General features: G+C 46.8%; 1 protein-coding gene across 5 annotated transcripts in view; it reads right to left on the reverse strand.

The window, feature by feature from the left end:
- Positions 1 to 25,670, reverse strand: part of LOC138664053 (gastrula zinc finger protein XlCGF17.1-like) — a 229,591-nt gene that overhangs the window by 194,402 nt on the left and 9,519 nt on the right. For 3 of the 5 annotated variants that reach the window (XR_011318283.1, XR_011318281.1, XR_011318282.1), the window contains exons 3-5: positions 21,820 to 21,837; positions 2,611 to 2,726; positions 1,166 to 2,516 (exon numbers count right to left, since the gene is read on the reverse strand). The exons of 1 other annotated variant lie outside the window; for it this stretch is intronic. The gene's annotated coding sequence lies outside the window, so the exon portion shown is untranslated. Of the gene's footprint in view, positions 1 to 1,165; positions 2,517 to 2,610; positions 3,262 to 21,819; positions 21,838 to 25,670 lie in introns of those variants that run through there. One more of the 5 variants, XM_069750469.1, reaches the window with a different exon arrangement.

Here is a 25,670-nt window from a genome sequence, read left to right on the forward strand (position 1 = left end):
TCAAAAGAACGTATCTGCACCAAAATGGTATTGTTAAAAACATCAGCTCGGCGTCCAAAAAATAAGCCCTCACCTAACCCGAGATCCTAAAAAATGGAGACGCTACGGGTCTCGGAATATTGCACAAATTTTTTATTTTTTTATTTGCAAAGTTTGGAATTCTTTTTTCACCACTTAGATAAAAAAATAACACAGACCTGTTTGGTGTCTATGAACTCATAATGACCTGGAGAATCATGATGGCAGGTCAGTTTAAGCATTTAGTGAACCTAGCAGAAAAGCCAAACAAAAAACAAGTGTGGGATTGCACTTTTTTTGCAATTTCACCGCACTTGGAATTTTTTTCCCTTTTTCTCGTACACGACATGGTAAAACCACTGGTGTTGTTCAAAAGTACAACTCGTCCCGCCAAAAATAAGCCCTCATATGGCAAATTGACAGAAAAATTAATAAGATAAGGCTCTGGGAATGAGGGGAGCAAAAATCAAAAACGCAAAACCGAAAAAAGCTCCGGGGTTAAGGGGTTAATCACAGCTTTCATGAGTCTTGGCATGCTTTCCACCAGTCTTTCACACAGCTTCTGGTGCAACAATGTAAGCAGTTCTTTGTTTGATGGCTTGTGACTATCCATCATCCTCTTGATTACATTCCAGAGGTTTTCAATGGGGTTCAGGTCTGGAGATTGGGCTGCCCATGACAGGGTTTTGATGTGGTGATCTCTTAATTTGTGCCAGAGCTGTATATGTGAACTTTTAATTTAAGGATATTGAACTGCATTATTACCAGACAAACTATAGTTATAAATCTGAGGTATATAGCAGACAGACTCGACTCTCCTTTGTCTATGCCTTCAAATCTAAATAGCAGGTAGGATACAGCTCTAATTTAAAAATAGCACTGGACTTATAAAGAGTGACCAACGCATTTCCTCTTTAGACCGTGATTGGCTGCAGCAATCACATACGGTCAGAACAGAATGTATAAGAGTCTGCCCTTTAATTTTATTTTGGTGTGGAAAGAAAGCATCATTCCAATTTTACTGGTAAAGCAGTGTTATTAAAATAAAAAAGAAAACTCAAAAACCTATTTTGTTATCTTAAAATACATATAATACACATAATTTTACCATCCAGTGAATGAGAAGAATTTAGAGGCTTCTACTCACCTGTGTAGCCATCTATAGGAATCTCCTCTTTACACCGATCATCATCTCTCGCATGTCTCTGTAGTATTAATATGGGTCAGATCTTTACCCTGAAAGAAATATTGTAAAAATCACAAACAGACGGAGAAGTCACATCTATGATCAGCTCTAATCTTGACATCTCCACCGTTCTCATTACACAAGTATAAAACATATAGTACTCGTGGATAAAACAAGACTGAGCACAAGACCTTCACAGCCATCATAGGGGAGATCTCATGACACCTTCTCTCCATCTACCTGAGGATCCTGAGGAACATTGGAAATTTCTTGTTTACAGTCCTGTGGAGGAAGAGGACGGAGACATCTCTCTCGTGTTGTCCTCTTACTGGATAGAACCGTAGAAAAACACGTACAGTGATTGCATTCATTCCTTACATTGGTCATTCCATGGTAGCTTACGTTACAAAACAATATAGTAACTTACGTTACAAAAATGATGGTAACTTACCGTACAATAAGTTTAATCCATTTGTTGGCAACTTAATGTAACGTAAGTTACTATACTGTGCGGTAACATAAGTTATCTATATTTCTTGTAATAAAAACTGTTGCTTTTAACTTGAGAGGATAAAATGAATATTTTAAAGTTGCTGGGAATATGGTGTTTTAATACAATAAAAATAGTGCTTCTACTGTTACCAGAACAGAAAAATTGGCAGACTCATGAAGGACAATTGCCTTTCTTTTTTTAAGCGTAAGTTACCTAGTAATAACACTGTATTTTGTATTTAATTTTATTGTTAAAAAAATCAAACTGTGTTGAAATCTATTGAGAATAGTTTAATATACAATATACATTCACTCCTTTATGTGCCTGCCATCAAAGAACAGTCTGTAGCCAGTTTTTGGCTTGTGAATGTAACGTAAGTTACCATGGAATGACCCACATACAGATGATTATAGGACGTTTTTATTTCGTCTTGTCTATTACCTGGTGATATGAGGGGCTGGGGAACCTCCATCATGACGTCCTTGTACAGATCTTTGTGTCCTTCTAAATACTCCCACTCCTTTATGGAGAAATAGACGGTGACATCCTGACACCTTATAGGAACCTGACACATACAATGATACCATCATCCCCCCGATCCCTTCATAGCATTACTGTATAATGTCCCAGCAGTGTCACCTCTCCAGTCAGCAGCTCAATCATCTTGTAGGTCAGTTCTAGGATCTTCTGTTCATTAATGTCCTCATGTATCAGGGGGTGAGGTGGAGGCCCCGTGATTGAGCCTAAGGGTCTTTCCCTTCCCTCAGACACAGGGTCCTGACAGCACTCACTAGAGGTCTTCTTCACTACTGTGTAATCCTGTGGAGAGACACATTAATAAATCTCACTACAGAAATTTCCAAAGTCTTCATCTCTCTAGTTCTGTCAAGGTGATGTCATCAGAATCTCTCACCTCTCCAGTAAGCCGAAAAAGAATCTCTAGGGTGAGGTGTAATATCCTCTCAGCCATCTTGTCCCACTCCCTGCCCATGCTTGACGTATCAATCAGGAAAATTCTCTTATATAAAGGACTAGCTGAAGAGCCCGGCGTTGCCTGGGCATAGTAAATATCTGTGGTTAGTTATAGCACCTCACTTCTCTTATTTTCCCATCACGCCTCTCATTTTCCCAATCACATCTTTCATTTTCCCCCTCATATCTCTCATTTTCTCCCTCACACCTCTCATTTTCTCCCTCACTCCTCTCATTCCCCCTAACACTTGTCATTTCAACCTCACATCTGTCATTTTCTGATCACTCCACTATTTTTCCTCACTTCTCTCATTTTGCACTCACACCTTTTCATTTTCACCTCACACCTCTCATTTTCACCTCATCACCTCAGTATATACATGTTTGTCATCTCCCTTATATATAGTATATACCTGTATGTCATCTCCCCTGTATATAGTATATACCTGCTGTGTGTCATCTCCCCTATATATAGTATATACCTGAATGTCATCTCCTTCTATATATAGTATATACCTGTATGTCATCTCCTCCTGTATATAGCATATACCTGTGTGTCATCTCCCCTGTATATAGTATATATCTGAGTGTCATCTCCTCCTGCATATAGTATACAGGTCCTTCTCAAAAAATTAGCATATAGGGTTAAATTTCATTGTTTACCATAATGTAATGATTACAATTAAACTTTCATATATTATAGATTCATTATCCACCAACTGAAATTTGTCAGGTCTTTTATTGTTTTAATACTGATGATTTTGGCATACAACTCCTGATAACCCAAAAAACCTGTCTCAATAAATTAGCATATCAAGAAAAGGTTCTCTAAACGACCTATTACCCTAATCTTCTGAATCAACTAATTAACTCTAAACACATGCAAAAGATACCTGAGGCTTTTATAAACTCCCTGCCTGGTTCATTACTCAAAACCCCCATCATGGGTAAAGGTACCTTCACACATAACGATATTGTTAACGATATCGTTGCTATTTGTGACGTAGCAACGATATCGTTAATGAAATCGTTATGTGTGACAGCGACTAACGATCAGGCCCCTGCTGGGAGATCGTTGGTCGCTGAAGAAAGTCCAGAACTTTATTTCGTCGCTGGACTCCCTGGAGACATCGCTGGATCGGCGTGTGTGACACCGATCCAGCGATGTCTTCACTGGTAACCAGGGTAAACATCGGGTAACTAAGCGCAGGGCCGCGCTTAGTAACCCGATGTTTACCCTGGTTACCATGCTAAAAGTAAAAAAAAACAAACACTAGATACTTACCTACAGCCGTCCGTCCTCCAGCGCTGTGCTCTGCTCTCCTCCTGTACTGTCTGTGAGCCGGAAAGCAGAGCGGTGACGTCACCGCTCTGCTTTCCGGCTCCCAGACAGTACAGGAGGAGAGCAGAGAAGCAGAGCGCAGCGCTGGAGGACAGACGGCTGTAGGTAAGTATCTAGTGTTTGTTTTTTTTTACTTTTAGGATGGTAACCAGGGTAAACATCGGGTTACTAAGCGCGGCCCTGCGCTTAGTTACCCGATGTTTACCCTGGTTACCGGCATCGTTGGTCGCTGGAGAGCGGTCTGTGTGACAGCTCTCCAGCGACCAAACAGCGACGCTGCAGCGATCCGGATCGTTGTCGGTATCGCTGCAGCGTCGCTAAATGTGAAGGGGCCTTAAGACTAGCGACCTGACAGATGTCAAGAAGGCCATCATTGACACCCTCAAGCAAGAGGGTAAGACCCAGAAAGAAATTTCTCAACAAATAGGCTGTTCCCAGAGTGCTGTATCAAGGCACCTCAATGGTAAGTCTGTTGGAAGGAAACAATGTGGCAGAAAACGCTGTACAACGAGAAGAGGAGACCGGACCCTGAGGAAGATTGTGGAGAAGGACCGATTCCAGACCTTGGGGAACCTGAGGAAGCAGTGGACTGAGTCTGGTGTGGAAACATCCAGAGCCACCGTGCACAGGCGTGTGCAGGAAATGGGCTACAGGTGCCGCATTCCCCAGGTAAAGCCACTTTTGAGCTACAGAGAAGCAGCACTGGACTGTTGCTAAGTGGTCCCAAGTACTTTTTTCTGATGAAAGCAAATTTTGCATGTCATTCGGAAATCAAGGTGCCAGAGTCTGGAGGAAGACTGGGGAGAAGGAAATGCCAAAATGCCTGAAGTCCAGTGTCAAGTACCGACAGTCAGTGATGGTGTGGGGTGCCATGTCAGCTGCTGGTGTTGGTCCACTGTGTTTCATCAAGGGCAGGGTCAATGCAGCTAGCTATCAGGAGATTTTGGAGCACTTCATGCTTCCATCGGCTGAAATGCTTTATGGAGATGAAGATTTCATTTTTCAGCATGACCTGGCACCTGCTCACAGTGCCAAAACCACTGGTAAATGGTTTACTGACCATGGTATTACTGTGCTCAATTGGCCTGCCAACTCTCCTGACCTGAACCCCATGGAGAATCTGTGGGATATTGTGAAGAGAAAGTTGAGAGACGCAAGACCCAACACTCTGGATGAGCTTAAGGCCGCTATTGAAGCATCCTGGGCCTCCATAACATCTCAGCAGTGTCACAGGCTGATTGCCTCCATGCCACGCCGCATTGAAGCAGTCATTTCTGCCAAAGGATTCCCGACCAAGTATTGAGTGCATAACTGAACATTATTATTTGTTGGTTTTTTTGTTTATTATTAAAAAACACTTTTATTTGATTGGATGGGTGAAATATGCTAATTTATTGAGACAGGTTTTTTGGGTTATCAGGAGTTGTATGCCAAAATCATCAGTATTAAAACAATAAAAGACCTGACACATTTCAGTTGGTGGATAATGAATCTATAATATATGAAAGTTTAATTGTAATCATTACATTATGGTAAATAATGAAATTCAACACTATATGCTAATTTTTTGAGAAGGACCTGTATACCTGCATGTCATCTTCTATATATAGCATATACCTGTATGTCATCTCCTCCTGTATATAGTATATACCTGTGTCATCTCCCCTGTATACAGTATATATCTGAGTGTCATCTCCTCCTGCATATAGTATATACCTGCATGTCATCTTCTATATATAGCATATACCTGTATGTCATCTCCTCCTGTATATAGTATATACCTGTATGTCATCTCCTCCTGTATATATATGTACCTATATGTCATCTCCTCCTCTATATAGTATATACCTGTGTGTCATCTCTCCTGTATATAGTATATATCTGTGTGTCATCTCTCCTGTATATAGTATATACCTGTGTGTCATCTCCTCCTGTATTAGACCTCGTTCACACGTTATTTGCTCAGTATTTTTACCTCAGTATTTGTAAGTGTGACGCCCAGGAGACCGGGATACCCAGCACCGGACCAATGGAGTCTGTCTCTTGAGGGGGATGTCACGGGTGGCTTGACCTGGTGCTGTGGCCTCAGGCAATGCACAGTGTAAGGGGTATCATGAGGGGACAGGCACTTACTTGATCAGCAGCAGGTTCTCCCAGCGGTGACGATCTCGATCCTGGATAGATGGCTATTGTCCAAATGAAAGACTGAGGCACTGAAACGTTTAACCAGTTTACTTTAACATAAAAGGATTTACAACCAGTCCTGTCACCGGAGTCTGTATGGGAACTCTGAGTTACTTTGACCCTGCCGGGGTCTTCGCCTTTTATTGTGCGCAATTTCTGTGTGGCCCTGCTGCTGTATGTGAACTGGCTGCCGGCCCAATCTGTCCCCTCCGGGTCCTGGTTCGACGGGCAACCCGAGTCCTTTTATCGGTTTACCCCCTCTGGGAGTACCGCTGAACTCTGTGTCTGTTGCTGCATCCGACCCTAGTGAAGCTGATATCACCTCACGTTTTTCCGGTTGCTGTATTATATATAATGAATACAGCCACGGATCCGGTATCCGTCTTTGCGCCTGTTCTGGGTAGTGATTAATGCTACCCGGTTCTCACAATGTCCTTTTTCTCTATCCCTCTTCTCCTCAGGCCGGTGATTTAGGCCTGGTAACAGTCACAGGGCTGTTAGAGATTCAACTGTATGACCTCTCACTATCAGCTCCTTGGCCCAACTGCCATTTCTTCTCTCAGACCAGAATGGATCAAGGGGAGTCTCTGGAGCTCCCCCTTCTGGCCGGAGGTGGTAGTGCAGTCTTGCTATTTTAGTATTTGTACTTACTGTCAGTAACTATTTTTGTGGCAAATACCCCTAGGGGTGCCACATTCCCCCTTAGTTAAGAACAGTACTCCGGGACTGTGGGACAATAACATTTTGAAATAACAATTAATATGTACAGAGTCTTAAAAATGAAAAGTTACAAAAACCACTCAAGGAAACAAAAATAGAGTTCTGTAAAAAGTCACTTCAAATAGCGTCCATTAATACAGTTCTATCCTTGAAGGTATTAGGAACGGCACTGTACTTAGTGTCCAGGAATTTAGTTCCATTTTTCCAACGGAGTTATCAATATTAAGTCTAAAGAAAGTTCAAAAAGAGCAAAAAGCAAAGTTCAAAAAGCAGTCTTTCCGGAGCTTTGATTTAGTGCCTCCGGGCTGATAAAAAGTTCAAGAATATGCAATAAGTTCATACAGACAAGTCTCTGTAGGCACTGGGCTTAAACGTTGCAGACTGATAGCAATGACTATACTACATTTTCTGTTTAACTATATACGGCATAACATATATACAATTCACATTATGAGCTTTATAGTTGGTAATCTGCATACCTGGCCGGTAATTGACCCTGGGTACTACGCTGTGATCTACGTAATAGCGGTGTCTCTTCATGTGGTGTACTACTGTCTACTGCGGATGTAGTATCTGCCCGCTCTGCTAAAGATAATTCCACGACTATGGAGTTGGCAAGTCCACCGTGAATGGGATTACTCTGACCAGGAATCTGTTCTTCCTGGCCTGGAACCTCCTGTAGTACGGGGTCAGCCTCTTCCTGTCTTGGGACTTCTGGTATTGGGTTCGGTGTTGGGTAAAAGGCCACCATGGGAACCACTACTGCACCATGGTCAGGGCCGTATTTAGAGTTTCTGCTGCCCTAGGCACTTTTAGTGCTGCCTCCCCCTTTGGTGAGTATAACACTATCGGCAGTGACTTTGGCAAAAATCGCTGATGTGAAAGTCGCCTTTTGCAGCAGATCCGACAGTTTTTCCGCATCTGCCGCGTAATGGATCACTTAGGGCAACACTGCATTCGGCCTCATTCATTCCCTATGGGACTTACAGACATGTGCGGCACTTGCGGTTTTGCCGCCATCCGGCAAATGCGGTACTTGCAGCAATGAGAAAAAACACTACTAGCAGTGTTTTATGTATCATCGTAAGTGCAAAACCGCAATTGCCGCACATGTTCGCAAGTAGCCATCACTACCTGTCCCTGCACCTTGCTAGCTCATCCCTATCCAACCCTCCCTGACCTATAACTACACTATAAAGCTTCAGAAAAGCAATTTATTAACTGACATATTCCTATGATAATGAGGGCTCTAGGCTACGGCGTAGACTGGGACGGGCAGTGTCCGGGTCTCCATCCTCTCTGTGCACACCCTCAGTCCCTGCCTCACTGCCTGTGCACAGACCTCCCTCCACCGGACCCGGTAATCGCCGCTCGCAGTAGGATACCGGCAGAGGTGTATCTAGGGTTTCTGGCACCCGGGGAAAGAATTCATTTTGGTGCCCCCCCTCCGCCAAGGACATATGTGATTTGCACACTCAGTCATGTGCCCACGAGCTCCTCTCCCTAATGCTCTCAATGTTCAGTGAAAAACTAAGAGAAGCAGAAGAGAAGCTCGTTGTCACAGGACCATAAGAGTATGTGTCCACGTTCAGGATTGCATCAGGATTTGGTCAGGATTTTTCATCAGTATTTGTAAGCCAAAACCAGGAGTGGAACAATTAGGGTCTGTTTCCACGTGCAGGAAACGCTGCGTGTCTGATGCTGCATAGAGCCGCAACGTCAAACACGCAGCGTCCAGATGTTACAGCATAGTGGAGGGGATTTAATGAAATCCCGTCTCCACTATGCGTGGTAACACGCACGCGGTGGCCCTGCGACTCCGGACATGCTGCGCGTCTTTTCAGATCGCAGCATGTCCGTATATCTTGCGGCGACGCTGCGTCGCCGCAAGATATAGCACAGGGCGCTATGGTGGGGTGCGATGATGCCGGATGTGTGCTGTGAACACATCCGGCATCATCGCGTCCCAGAAAGGGGGCGGGGCTTACCGCAGAGCGGCTAAGCCGCTCCGGCGATACCGCCGGCCATCCTGAAAGTGGACACATAGCCTTAGAGGAAAACTATAATAGAAACATATGCACCACTTCTGTATTTATCACCCACTCCTGGTTTTGGCTACAAATACTGATGTAAAATACTGACCAAATCCTGATGCAATCCTGAACGTGGACACATACTCTAAGTCTGAAAATCGCATATGAGTGACGTGTCCATGTGACGACTACTGGAACTTGCAGAGCTGAATCCTGACATCGCAGCTTCTGAATTCTCACAACGCATGCACTGCACACTTTTAGGATTCTCCCTTGCCGGTGGACAGTCATGTCAGCACAAGTATGTGATTTGTATACTTCTGACCACATTCCGACTAGATGTGCCCGGCTTCGCTCAGTTCATTTTCATTGACGGAGGTCACGCATGTCTAGTCAGCACATGATCGCATTAATGTAAATCCCCAGCATGAGAGAATCCTGACAGCGTGCAGTGTGCACTGTGAGAATTCAGAAGTCTGCAGTCACAAAGAATGACTGCAGACTCATCACAAGCCTGGACATCCCCTTTAAAAGGGACTCTGTCACCTGAATTTGGAGGGAACAATTTTCAGCCATAGGGGCGGGGTTTTCGGGTGTTTGATTCACCCTTTCCTTACCCGCTGGCTGCATGCTGGCTGCAATATTGGATTGAAGCTCATTCTCTGTCCTCCATAGTACACGCCTGCACAAGGCAAGATTGCAGATTGTGCAGGTACAGTATGTACTACGGAGGACAGAGAATGAGCTTCAATCCAATATTGCAGCCAGCATGCAGCCAGCGGGTATGGAAAGGGTGAATCAAACACCCGAAAACCCCACCCCTATGGCTGAAAATTTTTCCCTCCAAATTCAGGTGACAGTGTCCCTTTAAATCTCCTAGCATATATAAAAACATGAGAGTTAGCATCACAAATAACATTTACATCCAGGTACCTGATAGATGACGTCGCCTCTGGAGCCGTTCTCCTTTTCTTCATCTTGTCCAGATCCCATGATGAGTTTTTTCTCATCCACAGCCGTCTCTGCAGACTTCCATCTTCGCCGCTCTTTTGCAGAAAGTCTCCACATGACGCCCTTAAAGATACAAGTGTCATTATAATGCTCCCAAATAAAAAATTGCCCCTCACTATATTGTCTGCACAAAGTATGACCCCCACACTGTCCCTCTTATGGTACATGCTCTTCACACTGACCTCTCCTTTCTATACCGGTCCCCTCTTCACACTGTCCTCTCACACTGTGTCCCCCTTATAGGGCCCAGTATTTATACTCCATATTAATACTCCATCCTCCCACACTGCGTTCATGCCTCCCCCATCCTCCCACCCTACGTTCATGGCTCCCCCATCCTTCTCCCCTGCAAGCATGGCTCCCCCATCCTCCCACTCTGCGTTCATGGCTCCCCATCCTTCTCCCCTGCGTTCATGGCTCCCCCATCCTTCTCCCATGCGTTCATGGCTCCCCCATCCTCCCACTCTGCGTTCATGGCTCCCCATCCTTCTCCCCTGCGTTCATGGCTCCCCCATCCTTCTCCCCTGCGTTCATGGCTCCCCCATCCTCCCACCCTGCGTTCATGGCTCCCCCATCCTCCCACCCTGCGTTCATGGCTCCCCATCCTTCTCCCCTGCGTTCATGGCTCCCCCATCCTTCTCCCCTGCGTTCATGGCTCCCCCATCCTCCCACTCTGCGTTCATGGCTCCCCCATCCTCCCACTCTGCGTTCATGGCTCCCCATCCTCCCCTGCGTTCATGGCTCCCCCATCCTTCTCCCCTGCGTTCATGGCTCCCCCATCCTCCCACCCTGCGTTCATGGCTCCCCCATCCTTCTCCCCTGCGTTCACGGCTCCCCCATCCTTCTCCCCTGCGTTCACGGCTCCCCATCCTTCTCCCCTGCGTGCACGGCTCCCCATCCTTCTCCCCTGTATGCACGGCTCCCCATCCTTCTCCCCTGCGTTCACTGCTCCCCATCCTTCTCCCCTGCGTGCACGGCTCCCCATCCTTCTCCCCTGCGTGCACGGCTCCCCATCCTTCTCCCCTGCGTGCACGGCTCCCCATCCTTCTCCCCTGTGTGCACGGCTCCCCATCCTTCTCCCCTGTGTGCACGGCTCCCCATCCTTCTCCCCTGTGTGCACGGCTCCCCATCCTTCTCCCCTGTGTGCACGGCTCCCCATCCTTCTCCCCTGTATGCACGGCTCCCCATCCTTCTCCCCTGTATGCACGGCTCCCCATCCTTCTCCCCTGTATGCACGGCTCCCCATCCTTCTCCCCTGTGTGCACGGCTCCCCATCCTTCTCCCCTGTGTGCACGGCTCCCCATCCTTCTCCCCTGTGTGCACGGTTCCCATCCTTCTCCCCTGTATGCACGGCTCCCCATCCTTCTCCCCTGTGTGCACGGCTCCCCATCCTTCTCCCCTGTATGCACGGCTCCCCATCCTTCTCCCCTGTGTGCACGGCTCCCCATCCTTCTCCCCTGTGTGCACGGCTCCCCATCCTTCTCCCCTGTGTGCACGGTTCCCATCCTTCTCCCCTGTATGCACGGCTCCCCATCCTTCTCCCCTGTGTGCACGGCTCCCCATCCTTCTCCCCTGTATGCACGGCTCCCCATCCTTCTCCCCTGTATGCACGGCTCCCCATCCTTCTCCCCTGTGTGCACGGCTCCCCATCCTTCTCCCCTGTGTGCACGGCTCCCCATCCTTCTCCCCTGTGTGCACGGCTCCCCATCCTTCTCCCCTGTGTGCACGGCTCCCCATCCTTCTCCCCTGTATGCACGGCTCCCCATCCTTCTCCCCTGTATGCACGGCTCCCCTTCCTTCTCCCCTGTATGCACGGCTCCCCATCCTTCTCCCCTGTATGCACGGCTCCCCATCCTTCTCCCCTGTATGCACGGCTCCCCATCCTTCTCCCCTGTATGCACGGCTCCCCATCCTTCTCCCCTGTATGCACGGCTCCCCATCCTTCCCCCCTGTGTGCACGGCACCCCACTTTTTTTCCCTGTCATACTTACCTCTCACCGGCGCGCAGCACAGAACTTCCTGGCATCTCAGCGTCTTCCTTCCTGTCTTCAGCGGTCACATGGTAGCGCTAATTAAGGGTGATGAATATGCGCATATTCATCACCCTTAATGATCGGTACCATGTGACCGCTGAAGACAGGACGCGCTGCAGGCGCTGAGACGCAGTTGCAGCCACCGCTGGAGGAAGGTGAGTATTACGTCTTCAGGGAGGGAGGGAGGGGGGCGGGATGGAGGGAGGAGGGGGGGGCGGGAAGGAGGGAGGGAGGAGGGGGGGCGGAAACTTGACCCCGGAGTTTTATAAAAAAAAAAAAATAAAAAAAAAGAAAAAACCTAGCTCAAGGGCGCCCCCCCCGCATCCCGCCGCCCTAGGCACGTGCCCTCAAGTGCCTAGTGGCAAATACGGCCCTGACCATGGTATGTTAGTAGGGTTTTGGGAAAGTCTCCTATACAGGTGTGATACACTTCCTCTTCTTTTTCCTTTACTGGTTGAACCTGTATGGGTTGAATAACTTCTGGTTCTGGCTGGACAACGTCTGGCTCTTTCAATGCTTCCGGACATAATTTAAGATTGTCTCTTGACACTAGTACAGATGTTAAGCCTCCGTTTTTGCTAATGAGACACATTTTAGGATTATCCACTCTTGTTGGTAAAACTGTGTAGGGTACGGCTTCCCACTGATTGTCCAGTTTATTGGTTCGACGATTTCTCTTGAGCACTTGGTCACCCGGTCTTAATGGGGTCGCTAGAGCATTCTGGTTGAAAGTTCGCTCTTGTCTTTCTCTAGTTTGCTGAAGGCTTCTTTCCACACTCTCTTGCACTTGGCGATACTGCTTTTGCCGTATGATATCCCAATTGGAGTCTTGAACTTCTGTGTCTGGTTTCAGAATTCCCATTTCTAGATCGATTGGTAATTGGCCGGGTCTTGCACGCATAAGGTAAGCTGGGGTGCAGTTGGTGGAGCTCACCGGGACATGATTATACAGATCCACCAAGTCAGGCAATTTCTCTGGCCATTGATTCCTTTCTGTCTCAGGTAAAGTCTTTAGTAGGTCTATTACAATATGGTTCATCTTCTCGCATAAGCCGTTTGTTTGTGGATGATAGGCCGTCGTCCGGATCTTTTTGCAACCATACATATTACAGAATTCTCTGAAGATCTCTGATTCAAAGGCTGTACCTTGGTCGGTGAGAACCTGTTCCGGATATCCATGGGGTCTACAAAAGTACGTTTGGAACGCTTTGGCTGCTGTTTTTGCTGTCAGATCTTTTACGGGTACTACTACCAAGAAACGTGAATAATGGTCCACGATGGTCAAGGCATAGACATAGCCGGACCGGCTTGGTGTCAACTTCACGTGGTCCATGGCTACAAGTTCAAGTGGTTGTTTGGTGATTATGGGCTGCAGTGGTGCTCTTTGGTTCTTTTGATCGTTTCTTCTGAGGTTGCACGGGCCACAATTTCTGCACCACTGTTCGATTGATTTTCTCATCCCGACCCAATAAAATCTTTCTCTTAGAAGTACTTCTAACTTTTTCCAACCGAAGTGACCAGCACCATTATGGTAAGCTTCGAGGACCATCTTCACATCTTGTTTAGGCACAATAATCTGCCAAACCAATTCATGTGTTTTCGGATTGGTGTATCTTCTACAGAGCTTCCCTTGATACAGGAACATTTTGCCTCTCTCTTTCCAGAGTTGATGCGTCTCTTCTGGGGCATCCTCATAGGGATATGCACTTTGCTCAGTCAACAGTTCCTTCACCAACTTCACAGCCGGATTGCTGTCTTGGGTGTCAGCCCATCTATGGTGTGCTAACGGATTAAAATTCGCCTCTTGTTGTTTCTGATAGGTACTTGACTGATGATGTTTTGCCTTGGGACGATGGAAGGCTGGTAGTTCAATTTCTTCAAGCTCCCCCGTTTCCTCTTCTACATCTCTCAAGTGTGGCATCCGGGATAGGGCATCGGCATTTCCATTCTTGCGACCTGCTCGATACTTGATTATGAAGTTGTAATTAGATAACGGGGCTATCCATCGCTGTTCTAACGCACCTAATTTGGCTGTGTCCAGGTGGGTCAACGGATTGTTGTCAGTATAGACAATAAGCGGCCAGATAGTGTTTGAAACGCTCCGTCACAGCCCAAACTACTGCCAGTAGTTCCAATTTGAAGGAGCTGTAATTTTCTGAATTTCTTTCAGTAGGCCGGAGCTTTCTACTTGCAAAGGCGATGACTTTCTCCCGACCTTCTTGCTTTTGTGACAGCACCGCTCCTAGTCCCACATTACTGGCATCGGTGTAGAGGATGAAAGGTTTATGGTAATCTGGGTATGCCAGAACCTCTTCTCCGGTTAGTGCCTTCTTTAGTTGTTCAAAGGAGTCTTCCCTTTCGTCGTTCCACTGAAAAGGAGGGTTTTGGTTTGAAGGTTTCTTCGTCTGCCCTACCAAGGTGTCTTGCAAGGGTGCTGCCAACTTGGTAAATCCTTTTATAAATCTGCGATAGTAACCCACCAATCCCAGGAATTGTCTCACTTCTTTTGCGCTGGTAGGTCTTGGCCAATCCCTTATGGCGCTTATTTTCTCGGGATCTGGTGCTACTCCCTCCGAACTCACGATGTGTCCCAGGTACTGTACCTTTGGCTTGAGAAGGTGACATTTGGATGGCTTGACTTTCATGCCATACCTGGATAAGGCTTCGAACACTTCTGCCAGGTCTATTAAGTGTTGTTCGTAAGTCTTTGAGTAGACGATCACATCATCTAGGTACAGGAGGACGGTCTCGAAGTTCTTGTGTCCGAGGCAGCATTCCATCAGCCGCTGGAAGATACCGGATGCGTTGCAGAGTCCGAACGGCATGCGATTAAATTCACATAGACCCATTGGTGTGGTGAATGCCGTCTTTTCCTTATCTCTCTCAGCCACAGGGACTTGCCAATACCCGCTTGTTAAGTCTAAGGTAGAAAAATAATTAGCAGATTTCAAAGCAGTTAAGGACTCTTCTATCCTAGGCAAGGGGTAGGCGTCTTTATGGGTGATGTTATTAATCTTCCGGTAGTCTACGCACATTCTCATGGTTCCGTCCTTTTTTTTGACAATCACTAGAGGGGCCGCCCAGGGGCTACAGCTGTCTCTTATTACCCCGGCCTGTTTCATTTCCCTCAGCATATCTTTTGCACATTGATAGTGAGCGGGCGGTATGGGTCTATATCTTTCTTTTATTGGGGGATGGTCACCTGTGGGGATTGTGTGTTCTACCCCTTCTATCCGTCCGAAGTCCGATGGGTGTTTACTGAAGACTTGTTCATATTCCGTCACTAGCCTATACACCCCTTGTTTTTGATGGGTAGGTGTTGAATTTATGCCCACGTGTAGCTGTTGGCACCAATCCTCCATTTCTCCATCTGAGCCATTGCCTTCCACCTGACAGGTTGGTTCTAAGGGCTCAATGGTTGTGATGGCATTGTTGTCAACAGTATATAGCTTTGCCATTGTAGCATACATTGGCAAAGTGACCTCTTCCTCTCCACAGTTCAAAAGTCGTACCGGCACTCGTCCCCGGGGTACCTCGACTATCCCTCGTGCTGTGAGTATAGTGGGCCTGCTGTCGGTGTACACTGGTTCTATTAAGGCTTGATAATCTCGTCCCTTAGTACCAATGGCTGCTCTACACCATACCAGCATTTCTGTTTTTGGTGGGATTACAATAGACGTTGGATCACTTACCCTCACACTGCCGATTTCTCCACCTGCAACTTCTACCTGTTGCCTTAACATCAATACTTTTATTTCCCTCCGGAGAACTCTCTGCTGGCAGGATTGGGCAGTTTCAGCAATTTGCTGTAAGACAGAAATGACTTCGGAAAAGCAGTTCTCTAACACATTCATTCCTATCAATACAGTTGGTTCACAGTTCCGCCGGTCAACATCAACAACAATTAAACCCTGTTTCTTCAGTTCTACTTTACCAATCTTTATGGTCATCTCCCTGAATCCTAGTTTCGGTACCAACTTACCATTACTGGCCCATATATCTAGTTCAACATCAGAGGGCCCTTTACAGTGGGGCAAAAAAGTATTTAGTCAGTCAGCAATAGTGCAAGTTCCACCACTTAAAAAGATGAGAGGCGTCTGTAATTTACATCATAGGTAGACCTCAACTATGGGAGACAAACTGAGAAAAAAAAATCCAGAAAATCACATTGTCTGTTTATTTATCATTTTATTTGCATATTATGGTGGAAAATAAGTATTTGGTCAGAAACAAAATTTCATCTCAGTACTTTGTAATATATCCTTTGTTGGCAATGACAGAGGTCAAACGTTTTCTGTAAGTCTTCACAAGGTTGCCACACACTGTTGTTGGTATGTTGGCCCATTCCTCCATGCAGATCTCCTCTAGAGCAGTGATGTTTTTGGCTTTTCGCTTGGCAACACGGACTTTCAACTCCCTCCAAAGGTTTTCTATAGGGTTGAGATCTGGAGACTGGCTAGGCCACTCCAGGACCTTGAAATGCTTCTTACGAAGCCACTCCTTCATTGCCCTGGCGGTGTGCTTTGGATCATTGTCATGTTGAAAGACCCAGCCACGTTTCATCTTCAATGCCCTTGCTGATGGAAGGAGGTTTGCACTCAAAATCTCACGATACATGGCCCCATTCATTCTTTCATGTACCCGGATCAGTCGTCCTGGCCCCTTTGCAGAGAAACAGCCCCAAAGCATGATGTTTCCACCACCATGCTTTACAGTAGGTATGGTGTTTGATGGATGCAACTCAGTATTCTTTTTCCTCCAAACACGACAAGTTGTGTTTCTACCAAACAGTTCCAGTTTGGTTTCATCAGACCATAGGACATTCTCCCAAAACTCCTCTGGATCATCCAAATGCTCTCTAGCAAACTTCAGACGGGCCCGGACAAGTACTGGCTTAAGCAGTGGGACACGTCTGGCACTGCAGGATCTGAGTCCATGGTGGCGTAGTGTGTTACTTATGGTAGGCCTTGTTACATTGGTCCCAGCTCTCTGCAGTTCATTCACTAAGTCCCACCGCGTGGTTCTGGGATTTTTGCTCACCGTTCTTGTGATCATTCTGACGCCACGGGGTGGGATTTTGCGTGGAGCCCCAGATCGAGGGAGATTATCAGTGGTCTTGTATGTCTTCCATTTTCTAATTATTGCTCCCACTGTTGATTTCTTCACTCCAAGCTGGTTGGCTATTGCAGATTCAGTCTTCCCAGCCTGGTGCAGGGCTACAATTTTGTTTCTGGTGTCCTTTGACAGCTCTTTGGTCTTCACCATAGTGGAGTTTGGAGTCAGACTGTTTGAGGGTGTGCACAGGTGTCTTTTTATACTGATAACAAGTTTAAACAGGTGCCATTACTACAGGTAATGAGTGGAGGAAAGAGGAGACTCTTAAAGAAGAAGTTACAGGTCTGTGAGAGCCAGAAATCTTGATTGTTTGTTTCTGACCAAATACTTATTTTCCACCATAATATGCAAATAAAATGTTAAAAAAACAGACAATGTGATTTTCTGGATTTTTTTTTCTCAGTTTGTCTCCCATAGTTGAGGTCTACCTATGATGTAAATTACAGACGCCTCTCATCTTTTTAAGTGGTGGAACTTGCACTATTGCTGACTGACTAAATACTTTTTTGCCCCACTGTATCAATATCTGCATCAGCCCAGTACCTCTTATAAAGGATATACGGTATAGATGAAATCTGGGAACCTGTGTCCAGCAAAGCGTTGAGGGGAATTCCGTCCAGCACGATAGGGATAATGGGTCGTCCTCCGATGTACCTGTTGTGCCAGGGTGTTGGGCCTTGAAAGTTCATTCCTGCGAAGCGGCCCGCATTCCCAGGGGATTCCCGTTTAAATCACAATCTCGTGCAAAGTGGCCCGGCTGCTGGCAACGGCGGCAAATGGGCTGTCCATCCGGTTGGTAGCGGTCGCGGGGTCGTCCTCTCCATGTCGGGTATCTCCGGGGTCTCATCCATGGAACATCCTCTCTACAGTTTGCCAACTCCATCTTGTGTCCTCTCATCTCCTGCATGGTTTTAGCCATTGAAGCAACAACATCAGCTAAAGAGTCAAGCTTTTGTTGAAGAGCCTCATTAGTACTGGGCCCCAGGGGCTTAGCAATGGCCCCAGACAAAGCTGATGTCACTGGCACTCCCTGTTGTTGAGGTGCCTCTGCCATGGGTTGCGCAGGATCCTGATCCCGAGGTGCCTCTGCCAGCTGGAGACGTATAGCGCTCTCCTTTAATTGGGCAAATGTCAATTCAGGGTTCTTAAAAACAAGCATGCTCACATGCCCCCGGTGAGAAGGGGTGTAGAGTCCCTCAATAAATTGATCTCTTAGCAGTTTATCCGCTCCGGTGTTAAAAATGGGTTCAGCCAGTGTAAGTGATTTAAGGGCTTCCTGCAGGTTTAAGGCAAAGTCTCTCACGCCCTCATTAGCTTTTTGTTTGCAACTAAAGAATCGTATTTTAGCTTTGCTGCTGGCCGTGGTTTCAAATGTAGCTTTTAATCCAGCAAATATGCGTTCAACAGTGCCTTTTAGATCAGCTGCCCATGCTGTGACTTCTCGCTTAGCATGGCCACTTAACTGCATCATCAGGAGACTAACACGCTGAACTTCACCCACAGGGAACATGTCAAAATGGGCCAGCATCTTTTCTCTGAAATCGTCAAGGGTATTAGGCTCACCTTCATACATTGGAAGCCATGGGCCACCCGGGGTATATGGCATCAGCACCGGCATGATGGGCGCCACTCCTTGAACCGCTGCGCTGCCGGACTCTCTATTGACACTCTGTCTTTCAGCTGCATTAGCGTTGCCGAGTGCTGCGGCGTCTCCGTGCTGCGACATACTGTGCCCCCTTAGTTAATCCGGACCCTTCCGGTCCTCCGCTTCCGTCGGGATAGTGTAGATTCGTTCCGCTGTGCAGCAGGATCGATTTTCCCCTTGCTCTGATGTCAGAGCGCTCAGCTTGGTGCCGCCCACAATGACACGCCCCCTGCTGCTCCCACCCACCGCGCTCTGTAATGGCGGATTCTGAAGTTTTTCAGTTAGACTGGGGCTCAGGTGATGGCGTAGCTCAATTAACAGTCTCGTGCCTAACGGTTATGAAGTGATTACCTCAGGGGATGGCGGCCATCTTTACTCCATTATAACCAATGGGGAAAAGTCACTTTCAATAGTTTTCAATGGGGAATGGATTTTTCTTTAATAAAGTCAATTTTCAAGATTTTTCATCCCAGTTTTCACAGTTTTGGGCTCCAATCACGGCACACAATACCCGGTATACGAGCTGGCTAGATCCTGTTCGTGACGCCAATTGTGACGCCCAGGAGACCGGGATACCCAGCACCGGACCAATGGAGTCTGTCTCTTGAGGGGGATGTCACGGGTGGCTTGACCCGGTGCTGTGGCCTCAGGCAATGCACAGTGTAAGGGGTATCATGAGGGGACAGGCACTTACTTGATCAGCAGCAGGTTCTCCCAGCGGTGACGATCTCGATCCTGGATAGATGGCTATTGTCCAAATGAAAGACTGAGGCACTGAAACGTTTAACCAGTTTACTTTAACATAAAAGGATTTAGAACCAGTCCTGTCACCGGAGTCTGTATGGGAACTCTGAGTTACTTTGACCCTGCCGGGGTCTTCGCCTCTTATAGTGCGCAATTTCTGTGTGGCCCTGCTGCTGTATGTGAACTGGCTGCCGGCCCAATCTGTCCCCTCCGGGTCCTGGTTCGACGGGCAACCCGAGTCCTTTTATCGGTTTACCCCCTCTGGGAGTACCGCTGAACTCTGTGTCTGTTGCTGCATCCGACCCTAGTGAAGCTGATATCACCTCACGTTTTTCCGGTTGCTGTATTATATATAATGAATACAGCCACGGATCCGGTATCCGTCTTTGCGCCTGTTCTGGGTAGTGATTAATGCTACCCGGTTCTCACAATGTCCTTTTTCTCTATCCCTCTTCTCCTCAGGCCGGTGATTTAGGCCTGGTAACAGTCACAGGGCTGTTAGAGATTCAACTGTATGACCTCTCACTATCAGCTCCTTGGCCCAACTGCCATTTCTTCTCTCAGACCAGAATGGATCAAGGGGAGTCTCTGGAGCTCCCCCTTCTGGCCGGAGGTGGTAGTGCAGTCTTGCTATTTTAGTATTTGTACTTACTGTCAGTAACTATTTTTGTGGCAAATACCCCTAGGGGTGCCACATAAGCTAAATGGGCAGCCTGATAAATCCCCAGCCAACAGGAAGCCCTCCCCCTGGCAGTATATATTAGCTCACACATACACATAATAGACAGGTCATGTGACTGACAGCTGCCGTATTTCCTATATGGTGCAATTGCTGTAGTTTGTCTGCTTATTAATCAGATTTTTATTTTTGAAGGATAATACCAGACTTGTGTGTGTTTTAGGGCGAGTTTCGTTTGTCAAGTTGTGTGTGTTGAGTTGCGTGTGGCGACATGCATGTAGCGACTTTTGTGAGATGAGTTTTGTGTAGCAACATGCGTGTAGCAACTTTTTGTGTGTCGAGTTGCATGTGACAGGTTAGTGTAGCAAGTTGTGTGCAGCAAGTTTTGCGCATGGCGAGTTTTGCGCGTTGCGAGTATTATGTGTGGTGCCTTTTGAGTATGTGCAAGTTTTGTGTGAGGCAACTTTTGCATGTGTTGCAACTTTTGTGCATGTGGCAATTTTTCCGCGTGTGCAAGTTTTGCGTGTGGCGAGTTTTCCATGAGGTGAGTTTTGCACTTGTGGCGAGTTTTGCAAGAGCCTAGTTTTTGCATGTGGCGAGTTCTGCGCGTGGCGAGTTTTGAGTGGCGACTTTTGTGTTTTGACTTTTATGTGGCGAGGTTGGTGTATTTGTGGTGAAATGTGTGCTGAGGGTAATATGTGTTCAAGCACGTGGTAGTGTGTGGCGCATTTTGTGTGTGTTCATATCCCCGTGTGTGGTGAGTATCCCATGTCGAGGCCCCACCTTAGCAACTGTACGGTATATACTCTTTGGCGCCATCGCTCTCATTCTTTAAGTCCCCCTTGTTCACATCTGGCAGCTGTCAATTTGCCTCCTACACTTTTCCTTTCATTTTTTCCCATTATGTAGATAGGGGCAAAATAGTTTGGTGAATTGGAACGCGCGGGGTTAAAATTTCACCTCACAACGTAGCCTATGACGCTCTCAGGGTCCAGACGTGTGACTGTGCAAAATTTTGTTTCTGTAGCTGCGACGCCTCCAACACTTTTCCTTTCACTTTTTTCCCCATTATGTAGATAGGGGCAAAATTGTTTGGTGAATTAGAACGCGCGGGGTTAAAATTTCGCCTCACAATATAGCCTATGACGCTCTCGGGGTCCAGACGTGTGACTGTGCAAAATTTTGTGGCTGTAGCTGCGACGCCTCCAACACTTTTCCTTTCACTTTTTCCCCATTATGTAGATAGGGGCAAAATTGTTTGGTGAATTGGAACGCGCGGGGTTAAAATTTCACCTCACAACGTAGCCTATGACGCTCTCAGGGCCCAGACGTGTGACTGTGCAAAATTTTGTTTCTGTAGCTGCGACGCCTCCAACACTTTTCCTTTCACTTTTTCCCCATTATGTAGATAGGGGCAAAATTGTTTGGTGAATTGGAACGCGCGGGGTTAAAATTTCACCTCACAACGTAGCCTATGACGCTCTCAGGGCCCAGACGTGTGACTGTGCAAAATTTTGTGGCTGTAGCTGCGACGGTGCAGATGCCAATCCCGGACACACACACACACACAAATCCCGGACATACACACACACACACACACACACACACACACACACACACACACACACACACCTTTATATAGTAGATCTCCATTGAGAGGATCTGATATTGTAGAAAAATGAAAGCAATGATGATTTAAAATCATATCAAAATGTTTCTTTGGCTTCCTTATAAGACTTGAAAAACACTAGTCAAGTTAAATTGAAATAGCACCAACTCTAAAAAAAAAAAAAAAAGTAAAAAAGAAAACAGCCTCCTCCATTATATCTGAGGTCCCTGAGAGATAGAGTTTTATCCATTATATCTGAGGTCACTGACAGAGATAGAGCCTCCTCCATTATACCTGAGGTCACTGACAGACATGGAGCCTCCTCTATTATATCTGAGGTCAGTGACAGAGATAGAGCCTCCTCCACTATATCTGAGGTCAGTGACAGAGATAGAGCCTCCTCCATTATATCTGAGGTCACTGACAGAGATAGAGCCTCCTCCATTATACCTGAGGTCACTGACAGAGATAGAGACGAGCCTTCTCCATTATATCTGAGGTAACTGACAGAGATAGAGCCTCCTCCATTATATCTGAGGTCACTGACAGAGATAGAGCCTCCTCCATTATACCTGAGGTCACTGACAGAGATAGAGCATCCTTCATTATATCTGAGGTCACTGACAGTGATAGAGCCTCCTCCATTATATCTGAAGTAACTGACAGAGATAGAGCCTCCTCCAATATATCTGAGGTAACTGACAGATGGAGCCTCCTCCATTACACCTGAGGTCACTGACAGATATAGAGCCTCCTCCATTATATCTGAGGTAACTGACAGATATAGAGCCTCCTCCATTATATCTGAGGTAACTGACAGATATAGAGCCTCCTCCATTATATCTGAGGTAACTGACAGATATAGAGCTTCCTCCATTATATCCGAGATCACTCACAGAGATAGAGCCTCGTCCATTATATCTGAGGTCACTGACAGAGATAGAGCCTTCTCCATTATATCTGAGATCAGTAACAGAGATAAAGCCTCCTCCATTTTACGTAAAGGTACTGTTACACTAAACGACTTACCAACGATCACGACCAGCGATACGACCTGGCCGTGATCGTTGGTAAGTCGTTGTGTGGTCGCTGGGGAGCTGTCACACAGACAGCTCTCTCCAGCGACCAACGATCAGGGGAAAAACTTCGGCATCGTTGAAACTGTCTTCAACGATGCCGAAGTCCCCGGGTAACCAGGGTAAATATCGGGTTACTAAGCGCAGGGCCGCGCTTAGTAACCTGATGTGCTCTGCTTTACGGCCGGCGCTGACAGTCAGTGCAGGGAAGCTGACGGCAGGGGACGTGTCAGACATCGGAATGTGAGTATGTACTGTTTTTTTTTTTTTAACTTTCACAATGGTAACCAGGGTAAATATCGGGTTACTAAGCGCGGCCCTGCGCTTAGTAACCCGATATTTACCCTGGTTACCAGTGAACACATCGCTGGATCGGCGTCACACACGCCGATCCAGCGATGACAGCGGGTGATCAGCGACCAATAAAAGGTCCTGATCATTACCCGGCGACCAACGATCTCCCAGCAGGGGCCTGATCGTTGGTCGCTGTCACACATAACGAGATCGTTAGCGGGATCGTTGCTACGTCACAAAAAGCGTGACGTTGCAACGATATCGTTAACTAAATCGTTATGTGTGAAGGTACCTTAAGAGACACTGACTACAGAAAGTGAAGATACTGAGTTTTGGGCAACGGTGCTCAGGAAAGATATAATGGAACTAGAGCGAGTACAAAGGAGGGCAACCAAATTAATAAAGGGAATGGGGGAGCTACAATACCCAGAGAGATTAGCAAAATTAGGATTATTCAGTCTAGAAAAAAGACAACTGAGGGGAGATCTAATAACCATGTATAAGTATATGTATGTATATATGTATATATATGAACTTTCCTCTCACTTTGTATCTAACTCGCTCTTCGACAACCTACAATCTGGCTTCCGTCCCCACCATTCCACTGAGACTGCCCTGGCCAAAATTACTAACGACTTACTTACAGCCAAAGCTAACAGACAATTCTCTATACTCCTCCTCCTAGACCTGTCCTCTGCCTTCGACACAGTTGACCACTGCCTCCTACTACAGATCCTCTCTTCCTTTGGGGTCAAAGACCTTGCCCTATCCTGGATCTCCTCATACCTTGCCAACCGCACATTTAGCATTTCCTACTTCCATACTACCTCTTCATCTCGCCCCCTCTCTGTTGGAGTCCCCCAAGGCTCTGTCCTAGGACCCTTACTCTTCTCAATCTATACACTCAGCATGGGACAACTCATAAGGTCCTATGGCTTCCAGTACCATCTATATGCCGATGACACTCAGATCTACCTCTCTGTCCCAGATGTCACCTCTCTGCTCTCCAGAATCCCAGAGTGTCTATCAGCCATATCCTCCTTCTTCTCCTCTCGCTTCCTCAAGCTCAATGTGGACAAATCTGAACTCATTATCTTTCCACCATCACGCATATCTTCCCTACCTGATCTATCTATCAAAATAAATTAAATCACACTTTCCCCTGTCCCCAAAATGTGCTGCCTCGGAGTAACCCTTGACTCTGCCCTGTCCTTCAAACCACACATCCAAGCTCTCGCCACCTCTTGTCGCCTCCAGCTCAAAAATATTTCCAGAATCCATCCTTTCCTCAACCCACACTCTACCAAAATGCTTGTGCATGCCCTAATGATCTCCGGCCTCGACTACTGCAACATACTCCTCTGTGGCCTACCTTCTAACACTCTCGCACCCCTCCAGTCCATCCTTAACTCTGCTGCCTGACTAATTATTATTATTATTTATTGTTATAGCGCCATTTATTCGATGGCGCTTTACATGTAAGGAGGGGTATACATAATAAAAACAAGTACAATAATCTTAAACAATACAAGTCATAACTGGTACAGGAGGAGAGAGGACCCTGCCCACGAAGGCTCACAATCTACAAGGGATGGGTGAGAATACAGTAGGTGAGGATAGAGCTGGTCATGCAGCGGTCTGGTCGATCGGTGGTTACTGCAGGTTGTAGGCTTGTCGGAAGAGGTGGGTCTTCAGGCTCTTTTGAAGGTTTCGATGGTAGGTGAGAGTCTGATGTGTTGTGGTAGAGGGTTCCAGAGTAGGGGTGATACGCGAGAGAAATCTTGTATACGATTGTGGGAAGAGGAGATAAGAGGGGAGTAGAGAAGGAGATCTTGAGGGGATCGAAGGTTGCGTGTAGGTAAGTACCGGGAGATGAGGTCACAGATGTATGGAGGAGACAGATTGTGGATGGCTTTGTACGTCATGGTTAGGGTTTTGTAGTGGAGTCTCTGGGGAATGGGGAGCTAGTGAAGGGATTGACAGAGGGGAGAGGCCAGGGAATATCGGGGGGACAGGTGGATTAGTCGGGTAGCAGAGTTTAGAATAGATTGGAGGGGTGCGAGAGTGTTAGACGGGAGGCCACAGAGCAGGAGGTTGCAGTAGTCAAGGCGAGAGATGATGAGGGCATGGACTAGGTTTTTTGCAGATTCTTGGTTGAGGAATGTACGGATTCCTGAAATATTTTTGAGTTGAAGGCGGCAGGAAGTGGAAAGGGCTTGGATATGTGGTTTGAAGGAGAGATCAGCGTCAAGGATTACCCCGAGGCAGCGAGCTTGTGGGACCGGGGAGAGTGGGCAGGCGTTTACTGTAATGAATAGGTTCGTTGGGGGGGTCGCATGAGATGGGGGAAAGACAATGAATTCTGTTTTGTCCATGTTAAGTTTTAGAAATCTAGTGGAGAAGAGGGATGAAATAGTGGACAGACATTGAGGGATTCTGGTTAGTAGGGAGGTGATATCTGGTCCAGAGATGTAGATCTGTGTGTCATCAGCATAGAGTTGATACTGAAAGCCATG

Source organism: Ranitomeya imitator, chromosome 2 (genome assembly GCF_032444005.1).
Source record: "Ranitomeya imitator isolate aRanImi1 chromosome 2, aRanImi1.pri, whole genome shotgun sequence".
Lineage (NCBI taxonomy): Eukaryota > Metazoa > Chordata > Amphibia > Anura > Dendrobatidae > Ranitomeya > Ranitomeya imitator.